Genomic DNA, 20,609 nt, shown 5'->3' with positions numbered 1-20,609 from the left:
ACCTGGGTCTGTTGATACTGGGGGAAGGACAGTGTCCTCCAGAACTAGTGACTTTCAGGATCTTACAGCTTCCTTTCTTGTGAAACCTTGCCTGTTTCCCTGCCTTTGCCAAGGGTAAAACCCATGTGTCAGTTTCCCGTCAATGCTGTAACAAAGCACACAAGCTCAAGGGCTTGCAGGACATATGCTTATTACCTGCTACAGACTGAGTGTGTCCCACCCAAATTCACATGCTGAAATCTTAACCCCCAAGGTGCTGTTATTAGGAGGTGGAGCTTTTGGGAGGTGATTAGTTCATAGGGATGAGGCTCTCATGAACGGCATTAATGCCCTTACAAAAGGGACCCTAGAAAGAGACCTTTCACCCCCTCCACCATGTGGGGACACAGTGAGAAGATGCCAGCTATAAACCAGGAAGTGGCCCTCGCCAGACATTCAATCTGCCAGCGCCTTGATCTCAGACTTCCCAGCCTCCAGAACTGTGAGAAATAAACATCTGTTGTTTATAAACTGCCCAGTCTATGGTGTTTTGTTACAGCAGCCCAGGCAGAATAACACGTTACCCTGCAGTTCCCAATGTCAGAAGTCTAAAATCAAGGTGTCAGCAGCGCCGTGTTCCTTTTGGAGTTTCAGGGGAGGATCCATTTCCTGCTTTTTTGGCTCCTAGACGCTGCCTGCATCCCTTGGCTCGTGGCCCCTCCTCCATCTTCAAGGCCAGAGGGCAGCCAGCCTCTTCAAACTTCTCTCCAGCTCTGATCTCCACTTCCTTCAATGACCCTCCTGCCCTCCTTCTTTCCCTGCATGGACCCTTGTGATGACATTTAGGGCCCACCTGGATATCCAGGAAAATCTCTCCAGCTCAAGATCCTTCACTTAGTCACCTCTCCCAAGTGCCTTTGCCTTCTAGGGTCACATATCTGGGGATGAGGATGCAGACATCTTGGGGGGCCTTTATTCAGTCTACCACAGAATGAACAGTCATTTGTGTGCTTGTTCTCAAGACGACAGAGTGTAGAAGGCCGTGAGGGGCTTGAATGCAGCTCTGGGATTGTGGGGCTGAGGGCAGGGGCCGGGGACCCAAGGAAGGGAGAGCCACAGGCCAATGGGAAGGAAAAGAACAGCAAGCTAGGAGCTGGGTGGAATTGAGAACGACCCCATCATTCAGCCGGCAGGCAGCCAGGGTTCACCAGCTTGGATATAGGCAGGATTCAGGCAATACACTCTGGAAGGCCATCTCTACCTGCAGGGTCACCGTCATCTTCCTAACGCCATGGCGAAAGGAATGACTTCTCATTTATCCTAAGTGCATCTGACAGGCTTTCGGGCTTGTTTCCATTCTCTAAGACCCAGAGTACATGGCTCCAAATAGAAAGAACAAGATTCATGCAAAGAATGAAAGTGATGGATGGAGTTTAACATCGGCTTAGGAAGACGAAGCTGGCTGTCAAGCCATGTTCCTAACCAAGCTCGATGCTGAAAGGCGGAGTCTGTTTATATTCCTGCCACGCATTTGTTCAGTTGCGCAATGGTCACTGCCAGCACAGCTCAGACCTTTGATCAGCTCCCAGGGACTCGGGCCTCTTTTTTCTCCCCTTCTGCTGGGAAGAGCCGTTGCAATGGGGCATTTGTGGCAGACTCTTCCTGAGATTAAGTGACAACTGGTGGGAGGGGCCGTGGCAGCATGTCTTCCGGGCAACAGGAGAGCTCCCAGTTGGGCCCTGGGGACTGTGACCCTCCCTGCTACCTCCAGACCCGTCCTCCCAACCCTGCCTCTTTTGTTTGTTTCTTGATTCTTTCTGTTGTGACGGATTTATTGGGATATACCGCACATGCTATTCAATTCACCCATTTAAAGTGTACAATTCACTTTTTAGCATGGAGTTGTGTGACCATCCCCGCCGTCCATTTTATAACATTTTCATCACCCCCAAAAAGAAGCCCCTTTAGCTGTCACTTCCTCAATCCTCCTAATCTCCTTGTCACCCTGCGCCCTAAGCAACCACTCATCTGCTTTCTGTTTCCACGAATTTGCATATTCTGGACATGTCATGTAAATTGAGCCATACAATTTTGGGTCTTTTGTATCTGTTTCTTTTACTTAGCCCAATAATTTCTTTTCTTTTTTAATTTAATTTTTTTTATTTTACTTTAAGTTCCGGGTTACGTGCGCAGAGCGTGCAGGTTTGTTACATAGGTATACATGTGACATGGTGGTTTGCTGCACCTATCAACCTGTCATCTAGGTTTTAAGCCCCACACGCATTAGGTATTTGTCCTAATGCTCTCCCTCCCCTTCCCCCCACCTTACAACAGGCCCCAGTGTGTGATGTTCCCCTCCTGTGCCCATGTGTTCTCATTGTTCAACTCCCATTTATGAGTGAGAATATGCGGTGTCTGGTTTTCTGTTCCTGTGCTGATTTGCTGAGAAAGATGGCTTCCACCTTCATTCATGTCCCTGCAAAGGACATGAACTCATTCTTTTTTGTGGCTATATAGTATTCCGTGGTGTATATGTGCCACATTTTCTTTATCCAGTCTATCATTAATGGGCATTTGGGTTGGTTCCAAGTCATTGCTATTGTAAATAGTGCTGCCATTAACATATGTGTGCATGTGTCTTTATAGTAGAATGATTTATAATCCTTTGAGTATATACCCAGTAATGGAATTGCTGGGTCAAATGATATTTCTGGTTCTAGATCCTTGAGAAATCTCCACACTGTTTTCCACAATGGTTGAACTAATTTACACTCCCACCAACAGTGTAAAAGTGTTCCTATTTCTCCACAGCCTCGCCAGCACCTGTTGTTTCCTAACTTTTTAATAATCACCATTCCAACTGGCATGAGATGGTATCTCATTGTGGTTTCAATTTGCATCTCTCTAATGACCAGTGATGATGAGCTGTTTTTCATATGTTTGTTTGCTACATAAATGTCTTCTTTTGAGAGGTGTCTGTTCATATCCTTTGCCCACTTTTTGATGGGGTTGTTTGTTTTTTTCTTGTAAGTTTGCTTAAGTTCCTTCTAGATTCTGGACATTTGACTTTTGTCAGATGGGTAGCTTGCAAAAATTTTCTTCCATTCTGTAGGTTGTCTGTTTACTCTGATGATAGTTTCTTTTGCTGTTAGCACAATTTTTCCAAGGTTCACCCATGCTGTAGCATGTACCTGTACTCCATTCCTTTTCATGGCTGAATACTATTTCACTCTATGGACGTCCTGCATTTTGGCTACCCATGCATCTGTTACTGGACTTTTGGATTGTTTCTACCTCTTCACTACTGTGTTGCAGGCCTGGTTTCTTGACTTCTGACTCATCAAAAAAGAATTGTGTTTGTTTGCAGTGGAGACAGTGCCTTTGTCTGACCTGACACCAGCTGAAAGGTGCTGACATGAGTGCCTTCTCTGCCTTCCTAGAGAGGAGCTGCAGGGGCACCACAGTTCCTGATGAGGCACCCCAGCACTCTCAACTCTTGGAGCCTGTGGCTAGCGCCTTGCTTCACATACTATCTAAGGACGTGCACAAGAGTGGGGGAAGCTGCACCCAGGTCCTGCCCCTGATCATGCTGTGCATCAGTTCAAATCCTGGAGGAGGGTGTCTAGCAGCCCCGGTGGGGTTGAAGGCAGCCGCCCTGGGCCTCCACAGCCCCATGACTATGTGACATGGTTTGGCTCTGTGTCCCCGCCCAAATCTCATCTTGTATCTCCCATAATTCCCACATGTTGTGGAAGCAACCCAGTGGGAGATGATTGAATCATGGGGGCAGGTCTTTCCTGTGCTGTTCTCCTGATAGTGAATGAGTCTCACAAGATCTGATGGTTTTATTTTATTTTATTGAGAGAGAGTCTCATTCTGTTGCCCAGGCTGGAGTGAAGTGGCACTATCTCAGCTCACTCCAACCTCTGCCTCCCAGGTCCAAGTGATTCTTGTGCCTCAGCCTCCCCAGTAGTTGGGATTACAGATGTGTGCCAACATGCCCAGATAATTTTTGGTATTTTTTAGTAGAGATGGGGTTTCACCATGTTGGCCAGGCTGGTCTCGAACTCTTGAGAAAAATTCTCGCTCTGTCAACCAGGCTGGAGTGCACTGGTGCCATCTCAGCTCACTGCAACCTCTGCCTCCCAGGTTCAAGTGATTCTCATGCCTCAGTCTCCTGAGTAGCTGGAATTATAAATGTGTGCCACCACACCCAGCTAACTTTTGCATTTTTAATAGAGACAGGGTTTCACCATGTTGCCCAGGCTGGTCTTGAACTCCTGAGCTCAGGCAATCCGCCCACCTTGGCCTCCCAAAGTGCTAGGATTACAGGTGTGAGCCACCGCCCCCAGCCCTGACGGTTTTAAAAATGGGAGTTTCTCTGCACAAGCTCTCGCTTTGCTGCCACCAACCACGTAAGATGTGACTTGCTCCTCCTTGCCTTCTGCCATGATTATGAAGCCTCCTCAGCCACGTGGAACTGTCAGTCTAGTGAAACCCCTTTCTTTTGTAAATTGCTCAGCCTCAGGTATGTCTTTATCAGCAATGTGAAAATGAACTAATACACTGTGTTTCACTTAAACCAAGATGGTAAGGTCCTCCTGTCACCGTACCATGGAATCTGGCAATTCATGAATGCTAGTGTCTACACATCCAAGAATCAGTTTTCATAACCCCTCATCAAAACATCATGTTTTCCAATTGCTGGGCACAATGTCCACACCCAAACACTGTCATTATAAAATTCTTGGACCAAAACGTTTCCCCACAGGGTGATGTAAAATTCTCACTTGTGCTTTCTTCACTTAGACCAAATCCCATGGAGATCAATTGATTACTTCTTCTGCTCTCTCACTGGGAAATGAGCGGGAATTCCACCAAGCAACTGTGCAACATCAGGCCCAAGGGAATGAAGGAAACAACGACCAGCGGAAGAGGAGAAGCAACTCGCTGTGTGTAAATTACGGACTATGATGCATGCACGTGCACACGCATCACACATACATGCACACACCAGCACACGCTGCATTGACTTGTCTGCCTGGGCCGTCAAAGGCCCCCTGGGGTTAGGAGGACAAGAGGGAACCATGGGCAGGGTACTCAGTGAACTGACCCAGCCAAGCAAGAGGGGATTTCAGTGTCCACAGACCAAACCACTCGGAAAACTATGGTCAGATTACCCCAAGGTTTAGAACCAGAGGAAGAAAAGTTCTGCTGATTAGAGAACACCCTGGGAGGAAATAGCGACAAAACAGAGGGTTATTATTATAATTAACCCACAACTTCACCTGGACAGAGCATAGAGTGGCGGAAGGACCTAAAGAAAGCAGAAAGGCCAGGTTGAGGAAATGTGAAATGTCAGTGGAAGGGGAAAAAAGCAGAGAAGGGGCTGGGCACGGTGCCTCACGCCTGTAATCCCAGCACTTTGGGAGGCCGAGGTGGGCGGTCACAAGGTCAGGAGATCGAGACCATCCTGGCTAACACAGTGAAACCCCGTCTGTACTAAAAAGACAAAAAAATTAGCCAGGTGTGGTGGCAGGCACCTGTAGTCCCAGCTACTCAGGAGGCTGAGGCAGAAGAATGGCGTGAACCCAGGAGGCGGAGCTTGCAGTGAGCTGAGATCACGCCACTGCACTCCAGCCTGGGCAACAGAGCCAGACTCCATCTCAAAAAAAAAAAAAAAAAAAAAAGCAGAGAAGGAAAAAACCACAGGCACCTGCTGGTCTCTAATATGAGCAAACCACAGCACATGGGGAAAGGCAGCGACCTTCCCTGATAGGCTAACAGCTCCCAAAGGAACTGGACAGAGAAAATAGTGAAAATCTCTTTTTTTATTTTATTTATTTACTTTTTGAGACAGAGTCTCGATCTGTCACCCAGGCTGGAGTGCAGTGGCGCGATCTCGGCTCACTGCAACCTCCACCTCCAGGGTTCAAGCGACTCTCCTGCCTCAGCCTCCTGAGTAACTGCCATTACAGGCACCTGCCACCATGCCCAGCTAATTTGTGTATTTTTAGTAAAGACGGGGTTTTGTCATGTTGGTCAGGTTGGTCTCAAACTCCTGACCTCAGGTGATCCACCTGCCTCGGCCTCCCAAAGTGCTGGGATTACAGGCGCAAGGCACCGCACCCGGCCAAAAATCTCTTGAAGAAGAAGGAGAAAACATACTTTAGGAGCTAGGGAAGTCTGTCAGAAGATCAGCAGATAAAGGAGGAGGCCAGCCCAGGGAGCGTCCAGATCTGAGTGTGCATATTGTTCAAGCGGAAGAGACTCAGGGCAGTGTGGGTCCAGTACTGTGCAAGGCCCCCACTGCTCTTGCCTCCACCTTCACAGTGAGCCTGCAAGGGGCTGTTGTCATCCCTGGGTACACAGGAGGGCCCTACAGCTCAGAGCAAGGATGTGCCCAAGGCTGCTAATCAGTGAAGACCCATCCTTGCCCAGGTCTCTAACTGCAGCCTGGGCCACAGCAACCTGAGTTTCAGAGGCTGAAGCTCACTTGCCCTTGGCAAGGCTGGGCCCCTCAAAAGGTCAGGCTTCCTGAGCTGACAGAAGGGCCTTGCTCCAGCACCCACCTGCCCCTGGCTGTGCCCTGTGTCCACATCTGGCAACAACCCTCAGCCCCGGCAAACACTGGGGTGGTGGGGAGCATCCACACCCTCCCCAGGAGAACGGACCCGAGTGGCCTGGGGTGCGGCCTGGCACTGGGCTTTTGGAAAGCTCCCAGGGGAACCCTGATCTAAAGCCAAGATGAGACAGACCTTGGGCCAGAGGGGGCCTTCTGCAGGGCAGAGGGGTTTCTGGGTCTTCATCCTTGTTCAAGAGAATGCTCAGTGGACCAGTGATAACCTGGGCATATAATTTAAAAAAATTTTAAAACTCTGCAACCTGGCCGGGCACGGTGACTCACACCTGTAATCCCAGCACTTCGGTAGGCCAAGGTGGGCAGATGACCTGAGGTTAGGAGTTCGAGACTAGCCTGGCCAACATGGTGAAACCCCATTTCTACTAAAAATACAAAAATTAGCCAGGCGTGGTGGCACATGCCTATAATCCCAGCTACTTGGGAGGCTGAGGCAGGAGAATCACTTGAACCTGGGAGGTGGAGTTTGCAGTGAGCTGAGATTACACCACTGCACTCCAGCCTGGGAGGTGGAGGTTGCAGTGAGCCGAGATTGCACCACTGCACTCTAGCCTGGGTGACAAGAGGGAAAATTCTGTCTCAAAAAAAACCAAACTCTGTAACCAGTGACATCTCATGATTCATGGAACTCTATGTTTCAACATGAGCTTTCAAAGGCCAAGTCTAGAGCAGTGTAGGTAAAAACACAGCAGCAGAGAAGAGGCTGCAATGAGGTGGGCTTGTACCTGCTTCCCTCAAAGGCAGGCTCCTCTGTCTGAGCCCCTCTGAGGACAGCGTGGCACCTCCAACATGGGCCAGAACTCCAGAGAGTTGTGGGGTCCAGCTTGTCATGGGCTGCATATGAAGGGAAATTCCAGGATGGCTGGAGATGGAGTCAGCCTTCCCCTGCAGTGTTGAGCCTCAGCCAGTGCAGGGACCCCAAAAGGCCAGACTGAGACCAAGGACTGCCTCCTGGGACCACCTCTTAAACTCCTGCCCTTGGGGCATGGACCAGAACAGCCTCTGGAAGTGACTGGATTGGCCCCGCCTCTAGGTCCTCACAACATCTGTAAGGAAAGAAGGAGAGCCCAGTTGCGCCTGGTCAGGTTGCTATTTTGAAATAGGCCACCTGGTTCAACCACAAACACCTTCAATCAGCCAACAATGCTATTTCCAGAGTGCTTGCTGGCTCCTTGCTGGGCCCTGCCCTTGTTTGTGCCCACGGATCCCATTTGTAACTGGGCCAGGTTCCCCATTGTTTCCTGCAGTTTGTCTCTGCACCGTGGCTGCCAGGAACCACACAGCTGCCTCTCCAGGGTGTCTTCAGGGTCTCTTCCATGAACCCGATCCCCAACCCCAGGCTTGTACCTGCCTGGGGGACGGGCAGTCCATGCTGAGGGCCTGGATCCTGGACCCCCAGGTCTGCGCTCACCCAGGTCTCACCCTTCCTTCACCCTACTTATTTTTCCAATCTGCAAAGCTCCAAAGTCGCTCCTTTTACAGAGAAAACACATGGAAATGCTAACATGGATTAAGATCAAGCTAAAGCCAAGAAAAGAAAACACAAGTGAAAAGAAAGGAAAAAGCTACGCATTGTCTTTGCCAGCTGCAGCCCTCTTACCTGTTTCTAATGGTATGTGGCTCTCTGAGCTTTCAAAGCATTTTCTCCAAGTGGCAAGTGCGGTGCTGCAGAGTTGCTGATAGAGGCGTGCGTTCGGGCTTCCTCTTCCATCACGGACCAAGAGAAAGCAGAGTCGTCAATCTGGGAACAAGAAGGACACCCCATGTATCTGAGTGCACCAGATTCATGTAACCCAGAGGTTCTCACATCCCTTCAGGGCCAGAAAAGAGGGAGGCGTTTCTAGTCACCAAATGTACACTCAGGTACTTTTTTTAACCTCTTTGGACTAAGATGCCTTCATTCATCTTGAACCACAGACAATGTTAGGATTATGCTCAGCTGGATGTAGCAAAGCTCTTACTGCGGTGGCTTAAACACAGAAAGGTTTCATTCTCATACATAAAACGAGTGTGAAAGCAGGTGTTTTGGGGAAAATGTGGAAGCCACCAGACTCCCAGGCTGCTCCTGGTTTTGTGTTCTACCACATGTGGCTTCCCTTCTCAGAGGCAACTCAAGGAACAATATGGCTGCTGTAGCACCAGCTATGACATACATATTCCAGGCAACAGAGGGAAAGAAGCAGAGGGATCCAAGAGAAATGTCCCCTCCCCTTGACGAAGACTTCCCAGAATCCCCACAGCATGTTTCCGTGGACATATTTTTGGCAGAACATCATATGAGGGCCAAAAGGAACAAGAGGCTGGGAAAAGTGGTCCTTTAGCTGGGCACATGAAACACTCCAGATAAAACAGAGTTCTGTTGCTAAGAAGGAAGGGAAGGTGGAGGGTGGATGTGGGGGTGGCAACCAGCGATCTCTGCCACAGAGATTTATCCTGTTCAAAAGAAAGTCCTTATAGGCCATCATTATCAAAGTTATCTTCCTTTATTTACAAAGTTAACACGTGAAGAGACGCAGAGTTGTAGTTGGTGATGATGGTATTGTTTCCTAGGTCTATGAGGGTGTTGCTAAAAACAACAGCAGTTTCTGCACCCATGGCCCCATGTGTGGACCAATCAGTAGTGACCAGGCGTTTATTTAGCACTTCCCGAGTGCACACAGCCTCCCACCTTGACCTTGGGCTTGGAGCCTACAGCATTTGTAAGACTTCTAATTGGAAGTCAAATGCCACTTCTGACTGCCTTGTCCCTTGCATCAATTTACTAGGGCTTCCATAACAAGATACCACAGACTGGGTGGCTTTAAATGACAGACATTTATTTTATAACAGTTCTGGGGGTTGGAAGTCCGAGATCAAGGCATCGGCAGGGTTGGTTCCCCAGGAGGCCTCTCTCCTTGGCTTGCAGATGGTGTCTTCTCCATGTCCTTACGTGGCCGTCCCTCTGTGAGTGTCTGTGTCCTCATCTCCTCTTTCGATAAGGGCACAGTCAGATTGAATTAGGGCCCACACTAGTGAATCTGATTTATTCACTTACTTAAAGACTCTACCTCCAAATAGAGTCACATCAGGAGGTATTGGGGGTTAGGACTTTAACGTATGAGTTTGGGGTGGATGAAATTCACCCCTTAACACCCCTCAAGCCCTGACTGCTGCCACAAACACTAGTTAAGACAGAGCTGAATGGAGCTACACTTCAATATTTCTGCAAACTGTTTCTTCAACTAGTCTTCATTTCACCAGAGCAGGAAACATTACCTTCTGCTTCAAATGATTGGCTCCCAGAAGTTATGATAAACAGAGCTTATAATAATCTTAGGACTACCTGTCTGGGGTCAAAGGGTCTGAGTTCTGATCCTGATGCTGCCCCAGCCTCGGTGAGCTAAGCTCTGCATCTGAAAAGTGAGCAAATTGACCTAGAAGACCTCCCGGTTCTTCTCCATCTCCAAAGTCCTCTGACTTTTTTCGAGCCACAAGGAAAGGAGAGTTTGCCTTAGAGGAACTGACTTGCTCATCAGCCTTGTAGGGTGTGGTGGTGCCCTTCTTAATCAAAAGTCTGTCACTCACTGTGCTCAATCGAAATCCACAGTCACTGACAAGCTGTGTCCCAAAGGTGACTGCGTTCCACTCCTAGGTTTTTGGTGATTTTGGAAAAATAAATGGACTTATTTTAGGGACTGTCATTTTCTGAGATCCATGCAACAGTTCCCATTTAGGACCACCTGTCTGGAAATAGGTTCACTCAGCACCTTGAATTCCAGCTTCCTCTCAAGGAAAGGAAAGTTGGTTCCACAGCAGTTTGGACAGCTCTTGTTTGTTCTCGTTATGCAAAGCCAGCCCAGGATGAGGCCCCTCCAAATCTACAGAAACAGACACGCAGCTGACCCAGGCAGCCTAGAGTGGAAGGGCGGCAACACAGAATCAGGCAATCTCTGTCTGCATTGTAAATACTGAGGAGGAAACAGATGGAAGTCATATTTGAGGGCAGAGAACACGGTACTGGCTCACAACCTCTGGGACAGGTGGCACCAGGAACAGCACAGTAGAGTTCCTGAGCTAGAGAAGGGCTACAGAGGAAAAGCCAAGGGCACAGCAGGGTCCGGCTGACTCCCAGAGACTTGCAACCCAGGCTCCTTACCCCAGGTCACCTTCCCAGAGAGGCCCCGCCTTCACCTCTCTTTGAGTATTTCACTGCCACACAGAGAAGGACTTTCCCGAGACTGGGGACAGGCAGAGGGCCCTCTCCAGCCTCCCTATGCTGCGGGCAAAGAACCCTGGGGTCAAAGGGTCTGGGTTCTGATCCTGATGCTGCCCCAGCCTCGGTGAACTGAACTCTGCATCTGAAAAGTGAGCAAGTTGAACTAGAAGACCTCCTGGTTCCTCTCCATCTCCTAAGTCCTCTGACCTTTTTGGGGAGCCACAAGGAATGCAGAGTTTGTGTTAGAGGAACTGACTTGCTCGTCGGCCTCACAGGGTGTGGCGGTGCCCTTCTTATTCAGAAGGCCCTCACCCACTGTGCTCGATTGAAGGCCACGGTCACAGCCAAGATGCAAGGGCTCTACGCCCCCTGTCACCCAAAGGCAACCCAACGCTTCTCATGCCCCAGCCACCTGCAGGGTGTATGGGCTGTAATGGGGCAGTGGCAGAGTGGGCCTTTCCTTCCCTCCTCATAAAACAAATATGAATTTATACGTATTTAAAAACATCTTCCTTTCTCTATCTCAGTTTGGAAAAAACTAAGAAATATGTGTGTCCTACGCTTTCTGGTTGATTAAAGAACAGCTTGACCTGGAAAATGGAAATTTTAAGCTGCTTACAGGGCCTGGAAAGAAATGAGGAAGCCAATTTGAGCACAGAATAAAAATACCATCTGGACTTTGGTGACAGTGAGTAACGCTGCTGGCTTTTCTGAGCTCAGACAATTATTATATGAAAAAAGAGTTTCTAAATGCCTGCATGTTAAAATGGTGAAAGATGTTTAATGGGGAATAGAGACGAAAGGGACCCCAGCACCCCTGCGTGACACACACTTGGGTACAGGGCGCTCACTGTGTCTGAAATCACGGGAGGAGCAGACGGTGTCACCAAGGGCATCTCCGGTCTGTGCAGGCACAGAGCAAAACCAGCCATGCGCCAGGTCTGGGGTCTCCCTGCACGTCCAGCTCATCAAGGAGGCGGAGGACAGGAGGAGCACGGGGGAGGAAGTCCCATGTCCCATGTGCGTTGCCTTGGAATATGTGAACTCTTAGCTCAAGACTGCAGCACTGGGAAGGGCCCCATCGTCCATGTGGGCTGCTTCAGCGAAGTACAGAGGCCGAGTGATTACAAACAGCACCTGGTTCAGATTCCAATATACGTGTGACACACCCCACACACACACACCACACAACACACAACATATGCCACATCACACCACACACACACCACACATCGCACACACAAAACCACACACACGCCACACATACACACACATACCCCACACACCCCCCACATAACACACCCCACACAACACACACACCCTACATACACCACACACACACCCTACACACACACCACAGCCACACAAACTCCGCACCACACACACACCCCACACCACACACACACAAAAAACCACACACACGCCACACATACACACACATATACCACACACACACCCCACACAGCACAACCCCACACAACACACACACCCTACACACACACCACACACACACACCCACACCACAGCCCCCCACACACACACCACAGACACACCCCACACCACACACCCACACACACCACACCTCACGCACATGCACCACACATACACATGAACGCACCACACACCACACACACCCACACACCACACACACCCACACACCAGACACACACCACACATACACACACATACACCCCACACACCCCACACCACATATACACACCCTACAAACACACCACACCACACACACACACCCTACACACACACCACACATACACCACACCACACATACACATGCACACACCACACCCCACACACCCTACACACACCGCACACACACCTCCCATACCACACACATCCCACACACACACCACATACACACACACCCCACACCACACACACACACCCTACACACATACCACACACCACACACACCCTACACCATACACACATCACACATACATACCCACACACACATACATACACTCTACACCACACACACACCCTACACACACACCTCACACACACACCCTACACCACACACACCCATTTCCCACACAAACACATAGCACACACACACCACACACACATACACACACCACACATACACACACCCCACACACCCTACACTACACACACAGCCAAGATGCAAGGGCTCTAGGCCCCTTGTCACCCAGAGGCAACTCAACACTTCTCATGCCCCAGCCACCTGCAGGGTGTATGGGCTCTAATGGGGCACTGGCAGAGCAGGCCTTTCCTTCTCTTTTCATAAAATGAATACGAATTTATACATACTTAAAAACATCTTCCTTTCTCTATCTCAGTTTGGAAAAAACTAAGAAATATGTGTGTCCTACGCTTTCTGGTTGATAAAGAACAGCTTGACCTTTAAATGTGTATATGTATGTACATATACACATATACACATTACACCCCACACACATACCCCACACTACAGACACATACACACCACACCCCACACACATACACATGTACACACATACACACCACACAGCCCTCCACACACACACCCCACACACACATACACACACGCTGTTTTGTAAATATTAAATTTTCTAATTTGGCCTGAGGTCTCTCTTGAGAGTGGCTGTAAATTCTAGCCCTGACCAGGAGCGAGTTGGGCTGAGACACAGGAGGCAGCGCTGCAGAGCTCATGAACTCAGAAGCAGCTGATGTCTCCCAGGGCCGCGAGAGGAGAGGGCAGCCCACCTCGCAGGGCTGACGGGAGTGGGGAGCCACTGGGGACATGCACACTCAACCATCGGGCAGGGGGAAAGACAGGGAGACCCAGGGGCCAACGCCTTTGTGGGGACCAAGGAGTTAGCCAAGCAGGTTTACCACGGATGTTCTAATCGGTGGGTCTGGAGCAAGCAGGCAAGAGCTCCGTGGGGTCACACTGTGACTGAAGAGTCACTGGGGCATAGGTCTGCACAGTCCATGTGGGGTGTGGGGTCTGAGGGCGAGTCAGGCAGGTTGTGTCCAGCTGTCCCATGAGGAGGGGTTACCAGGAGGCAGTGGTGCAAGGCAGATGTCTGGACTGGCCACCTTGAGAACCTGGGAGGAAGAGGACTGGAAACTCTGTCGGGGTGAGACAGTCCAGCTTACATTCGAAATGGATCTGGCACAGTGGGGACATTGGCTGTGTGACGAACATGTCCAGGGCACCAATTTGTCATTAATCCTTGTGGCACTTTAGGTTATGAACTGTGGTTTTATCATTACTTCCATTTTATTTTTATCTTCAGCAAGGAAAAAAAATAAGGAAAAAGACAAAGATCAAAGAAAAAGGCATGAGTAATAGCTACACTCCACAGTGATCTGGACGTCGGCAGGGCTGAGGACATGAGACTGTCTGCTAATGCCACCCCTCTGCGGCTGCCACGTCAGAGCAGGCCAGCCCTATGTGGTCCCCACCTCCTGAAAAAATCCATCTGCTATTTGTTCAACAGGAAAGTTTATGGATTCTCCTTCTCACATCGTTAATCTCAACTTGGAGGCTTACAAAAACCTTACTTGTTTTCAAAGTAAAATCAAATTAAAAAGTAGATGAAGCATAAGGTGAGGGTTAATTTGATGTATCAGCCTGGCTAAGCCACAGTACCCAGATATTTGGTCAAACGTTGTTCTAGATGTTTTTGTGAAGGTACTTTTTGCAGATGAGATTAACGTTTAAATCAGTAGACTCTGAGTAAAGCTGATTTGTGTCCATAGTGTGGATGAGCCTCATCCAGTCAGCCAAAGGTCTTCTAGAGAAAGACTGAGGTCCCCTGAACAGGAAGGAACTCTCCCGCCCATGGCCTTCCTATTCAAACTGCAGCTCTTTCCTGGGTCTCCAGCATGCCAGCCCATCCTACAGACTGTGGACATGCCAGGCTGCACAATTGCATGAGCTGATTCCTTAGAATAAGTCTTCCTCCCTCCTTCTTTCTCTCTGCACACACACACACACACACACACACAGTTGCTGCTGTTTCTCTAGAGAACCCTGACAAACACGCCATGTTTATTATTTTGAGATTTTTCAGTGGCTGACACTTCATTATCCACATGACATTGGCTCTTTTGCCTTTCACAGTATTTTTTAATTTCACAGAGATCTGGGTCAGCCTGTGGGCATGGGTAGCTTGTGAACCACCATCAGTGGGTATGTTCCAAAGAGGCTCAGTATTGAGGACGACTGTCCTGTCCATCCAGAGTGTGATCTAAGGCCGTGGAGAGAGGGTCGGCCAGGCCCAGCCACAAACAAAACACCCATAAGATCTCAAGTCAGTATCACCTCCCTCCTGGGAGGAAGGCTCGGCACAGGCAGGACCCGGGGAGGAGGGCTGGGGAAGCCACCCTGGCCTGGAGAGGAGAATGGGAGACAGAGGAAAAGGGAGCTTGGTGAGGCTCCAAGTCACAGCCAAAACCTGACAAAGTGAGGCACAAACTCGTTTGGGACACAGAGGAGAGCAGCACCCACAACATGGTGCCACCCAGAGAGTCCAAGACGACGATGGTGGGGCTAGAAGACAACGGTGGGACTGGAAGACGACGGTGGGGCTGGAAGACGACGGTGGGACTGGAAGACGATGGTGGGACTGGAAGACGACGGTGGGACTGGAAGACGATGGTGGGGCTGGGCCGTGTCCTCACACCACATTTTACCTTTCATAGATCGTAGAAGACAACAGAAGGCAATACATGTTTGCTAAATGAACAAATGAATGGAAGAAGCCCACACAGTCAAAACAGAAGAAGTTTTTGGGCATACACGCTCGGCCCTAATTCCTTCACTCTTCCAGCCGTTAAGGAAACGTCACCCAGTAGTGGCCGACACTCAGCAGCTATTCCAACACATTCTTCAGTGGCTGCCCAAGGCTTACAGTGAAATCCATTCTTTAAAATTTGTTAGTGAAAGTTCTTGAAAATGCCTCCCCGACCATTTTTAGCCGTTTTCGTGAGAGGTGGTGCTCTGGGTTGAATTGCATTCCACCAAAAAGATAAGTTGAAGAAAAGACACATACTCACCCCCAGTACCTAAGAATGTCACCTTATTTGGAAACACCGTTCTTGCAGATGTAATTAAGTGATGATGAAGTCATGCTGGAGTAAGGTGGGTCCTGAATCCAATGTCCAAGGACCTTATACGAGGAGAGATACAGAGAAACACAAGAAGATGACCATGCAAAGACATGCAGTGATTGGAGCACGGCTGGTGCCTGCCAAGGAGTGCCGAGCCTTGCCGGCATGCCAGCAAACTGGGAGAGGCGAGGAGGGACCCTACCCTGGTGCCTTCAGAGGCAGCATGGCCCTGTAAAATCCTGCACCTGGATTTCTGGTCTCCAGATTGTGAAAGATGCATTCTGATGTTTAAGCTCCCTGCTTGTGGTAATTAATTACATTGGCCACAGGAAACTAACAGAGACCCCAAAGAAAAGGAAGGGAAACAAGCGGTTGAATCATCACTCCAGTTGAGAATTGAGATTTTCTCAGGCCTTCCTTCGAAAAGATGTAAGTCTGGTTGAAATGGATACAGGTAAAATGACACAGAACAAGTCTGTGCCCTAAAGAACAGGTACTAATACTGAACCCATTGGGAAACTCCAATTCTTAAACATGGCACCTTTCACAACACCCAGTGCTCTCGCGGTGCTTACATCATGCTGGGCACCTGGCTGTTGTCTGCATACTTTACACGCATCAACTCACCCTTCCACAACCCATGGGGAGACCGAGGCACAGAGAGTTTAAGTAACTCACTCAAGGTCACACAGCTGATCGCCGGCGGGGTCAGGATGTGAGACGTGGGCCCACAGGCTTTTTTTTTTTTTTTCAGGGTCTCACTCTGTCACCCAAGCTGGAGTGCAGTGGTGCCAACATGGTTCACTGCAGCCTTGACTTCCTGGGCTCAAGCGATCCTCCCGCCTCTGCCTCTCATGTAGCTGGAACCACAGGTGCGCATCACCAAGCCCAGCTAATTTTTTTATTTTTTGTAGAGACAGGCTCTTACTTTGTTGCCCAGGCTGGTCTCAAATTCCTGGGCTCAAGCGATCCTCCTGCCTCGGCCTCTAAAGTGCTGGGATTCTAGGCGTGAGCCTCTGCGCCCGGGCACAGGCTCTTTCTTAAGCACTAAGTGATGTTGCCTGTATTCGTTTTCTGGGGCTGCCATAACAAATTCCCACAAACCAGGTGGCTGAAAACCACAGAAATGTGTTCTTTCAAAGTTCTGGAGAGTAGAAGTCCAAAAGTGAGGTGCGGGCAGGACCACCCTCCTCTGAAGCCCCCAGGAAGAATCCCTCTGCACCTTGCCCAGCGCCTTGCGGGCGTCTTCAGTCCTTGGTGCTCCTTGGCTTGGAGCAGCATCGCCCCAGTCTTGGCCTGCATCTTCATGCGGCCTCTCCCTGTGCATCCCCCATTTATAAGGTCACAGCATTGGATTTAGAACCCACCCTAATCCAGGATGACCTCATCTGAACCTGAACACATCTGCAAAGACTCTTTTTCCAAATAAGGTCACGTTCAAACATACAGAGAGTTTGGGCTTCAATCTACCTTTCTGGGGACTCAACTCAGCCCACCACAGGGCTCAGGCCTGCCCCAGGAATGCTGCGCCCTCGGGACGCTCCAGGCTGGAAGGGGGCAGGAAGCAGAGCCGGCCTCCAGGGCTCTGCCAGGGGCCACACTCCAGCCCACCCACTGGGGACTGGAGAGAGCCCAGAGGGAGGACAGTTGGAACAGAGGCTCTGACTACCGTGGGAACAGCTCACACACCTCTGTGCCACTCTGGGTGTGACCTGCTCCGTCCCTTCACTTGATTTGTCCTCTGTATCTGGAAGCGTCCTCTCCATAGTGCAGCGGTTTCCCTGCCAGGCTCCTGGGTTATTTCCGATGATTTGCTTTGCTGTCCAGCACAAAGGCTAGCATTTACAGCCACTCTCCAGAGAGACCCCCCAGACCCAACTAAAGCAGAATCACAACAGAAGCCTAGAGAGGTTGCCTGGCAACGACTCCCTATTGTGCCCGTTGTGACCTCGCCTTCCCCGGCCTCCTGCAGCGCCCCTGCGCACTGCCACTGTCATCAGCCTGAGGTGAATGCCAGTGTGGGGCTTCGCATGGCTCTGTGCCCTGTCCCCTTCACCCCAGGGGCTAAAGACCCTGGAGGAGCTTGGAATCCCAGGCTTCCAGCACCTGACTCCTGCCCGTTGCCCGCTGCCCAGCAAAGTCCGGGCTCTACGTTCCATCGCCACCTGATCACCCGGTCCCTGCCCTGTTGTTCCTCTTTTCCAGGACTTGGCTTGTCTCTCTTGTCCTCAGTCCACGTCTTGTCTCAAACAAAGGCCCTCCCCAGACACAGTACGCTCCCCAGTAGTGACATGTGAACAGCTACATATCCCTGATTTCCAGGGACACTTGTGACTTCGCGTATTCACCCTCCATTTTAAAAAGTCACATTTCCCATGAAGGCTGGGTACAGCATTCAAAGTGCATCTCCTGGACTGCTGTGTGCTCTGGGCAGCTGCCAGAGGAGACCATGGCAGGATGTATGCCACTGTCACCAGATGAATAACCCCTTCTTAGCATACGTTGCAATATAATCAAATCCCATCGTGCCTGTTTGGTGATGTTAATTCCAGAATTTTATTTTATTTTTATTGTGGTAAGAACACATGAGATCTACCCTGTTAAAATGCTAAGTGTCCACTGCAGCATCGTGACTATGGGTGTGATGTTCTGCAGCGGATCTCTAGAGCTCATTCATTTGGCTTAATTAAAACTTAATGCCTGTTGAGCAGCAACCCCTCATTTCCCCTCCCTGAGCCCCTGGCAGCCACCTTCCCACTCTTTGGTTCTATGAGTTCCACTACTTTAGCCACCTCATATAAGTGGAATCCTGCAGGATTTGTCCCACTGTGACTGGCCTGTGTCACTTATCATGTTGTCGTGTATTGCAGAATTGTCTTTGTTAAGGCTGAATAGTATTTCACTGGCTGTACGCACCACGCTTTCTATTCGTTCACATGTCGATGGACATTGGGGCTGACTCCACATCTTAGCTGTTGTGAATGAACGTGGGAGTGCAGACATCTCCTGCAGAGCCTGATTCCAATTCTTTTGGATACACACCCAGGATTGATTAATGCAGCTGTGGCAGGGGTTCAATGGGCAGGCGTGTTGGGGCTGGGGGCAGGGTTCTGCATGGAGCTCTGGGGCAGGCACAGGGCATGAAGAAGGAAAGTGGGGAGTGAGGAAGCGTCTCTCTGAGGGTAGGGCTCTGGTTATACCTGGTCCCCCAGCCTCAAACCGTCATTGTCACAGGCTCCTCCCAAGTCTGATGAGCCACGGGCCTGCCCTGGATGCTGGTGTCCATACGGTCACCACTGTCTTGTTCAGGCTGTTTAATTCCTCCTTGCCAGCATTGCAGAAGACCCCCCCCCACCTCCGACCCCACTTCTAATCTCTTCCTCTCCTTTGAACTTCCACAAGGAGAAGGCTTGTGGAAGGCTCAAAACCTGAACATGTCTTTCCTGATTGTGAAACCCCACCCTGTGTTCTTGTTACCCAAGGGGAGTCCAGACCTGGACACATGTGCACAGAGGCCCCCACCTGTCCATCCTCAGCCCTCACACCAGGGCTCCAGCTGGGCCCCAAACCCTCAGGTCCAGAGTGTCCTCTGAGCCCCATGCCAGGCCTTCCATCTAGAACTCCCTTCCTGATGCCCATTCTTTCAAGTATTCACTGAGCACCTGCCATGTCCAGGTCCTATGCTAGGTGCCAGGAATACACCATGGAGCTGATATTTGGGTGGGGTAACTGACAGTAAACAAAGACACAAGAACGCAGCAGATATTGGTAAGAGCTACAATGAGTCAAATTCAGGATCAGGATGGGAAGAACTGAATGAAAGAAGGAGACACAAGAAGAACAAAGAGGAAGGATGTCCCAGGTGGAGAAAAGAGCCCACACAAGGCCCCTGGGCAGGAGGGAAGGCAGAGAACAGTGCAGCTAGAGGTGGTGAAAGGGACAGCAGAGATGGTCCGGGGCTGGGTGCCCCTGGAGCAGACGCTTCCTGCAGGAGGTAAATGAGGGATTGCTCTGGGCTCAACACCTGTGGATGTCCACAAGCACGGAGACTCCATGAGGGCAGGAATCTCTGTTCTGCTTACCGAAGTATCCTAAGGGATGGAACCATGCACACAGTGTGTGTCGGGAGCGCAGCACCATGAATGATTGAATGAGTGAAGACAAATACATGACTCTGGGATTTGGTCACACAGAGGCTACTGGTGACCCTGACAAATCGTGGAGACTCCAGAAGACTGACTGGCACTCGGGAGGTGAGATGGAGACAGGGACACATAGGCCTTGAAGGGGACTCAGCACACTGTGTTTAAAGTGTTTGCACACCCCTGGGCTGGTGTGCTCCCTCGGGTTGGGGCCTGAGCCCCATGCCTCTCTACACCCTGCCAGCCAGCATAGCATGCAGCCGCCACTTGGCACATGCCCAGTGAATGTTCATCAAACACAGGTATCACGTGATGAACAATCAGGAGCTGACCAATGTCACTTCTCAGAATCCAGCAGCCACCACTGGTCACACAGCCTACCTAAGGGCAGGAGGCTAGCCATGTCAGTATCATGACTGCCCTGAGGGGGAGGGAGATGACCCAGAGAGAAGCACAGAAAGTCTCTGCTGCTCTCCCCAAAAGCAAATCCCATTCCGCCCGCAAATACCACAGGAGCCCTCACCCGGGGCCAGGTGCACACCTGCCTAGGAGCTCACGGTCTACAAGTAGA

The 20,609-nt window shown here is 50.2% G+C and overlaps 1 long non-coding RNA gene across 3 annotated transcripts in view; it reads right to left on the bottom strand.

The window, feature by feature from the left end:
• Positions 1–20,609, bottom strand: part of LOC109024433 (uncharacterized) — a 46,242-nt gene that overhangs the window by 15,467 nt on the left and 10,166 nt on the right. Inside the window, exons 1-2 of one of the 3 annotated variants that reach the window (XR_002003941.3) lie at positions 17,586–17,789; positions 8,220–8,360 (exon numbers count right to left, since the gene is read on the bottom strand). This is a non-coding gene — a long non-coding RNA (uncharacterized lncRNA). Of the gene's footprint in view, positions 1–8,219; positions 8,361–14,037; positions 15,956–17,585; positions 17,790–20,609 lie in introns of those variants that run through there. The other 2 variants (XR_010132428.1, XR_008674698.2) reach the window with 2 other exon arrangements.

The sequence above is a fragment of the Gorilla gorilla genome, chromosome 22 (genome assembly GCF_029281585.2).
Source record: "Gorilla gorilla gorilla isolate KB3781 chromosome 22, NHGRI_mGorGor1-v2.1_pri, whole genome shotgun sequence".
Classification (NCBI taxonomy): Eukaryota; Metazoa; Chordata; class Mammalia; order Primates; family Hominidae; genus Gorilla; species Gorilla gorilla.
Note: the sequence above shows the minus strand (reverse complement) of the source record. Positions and strands in the feature narration are given on the sequence as shown.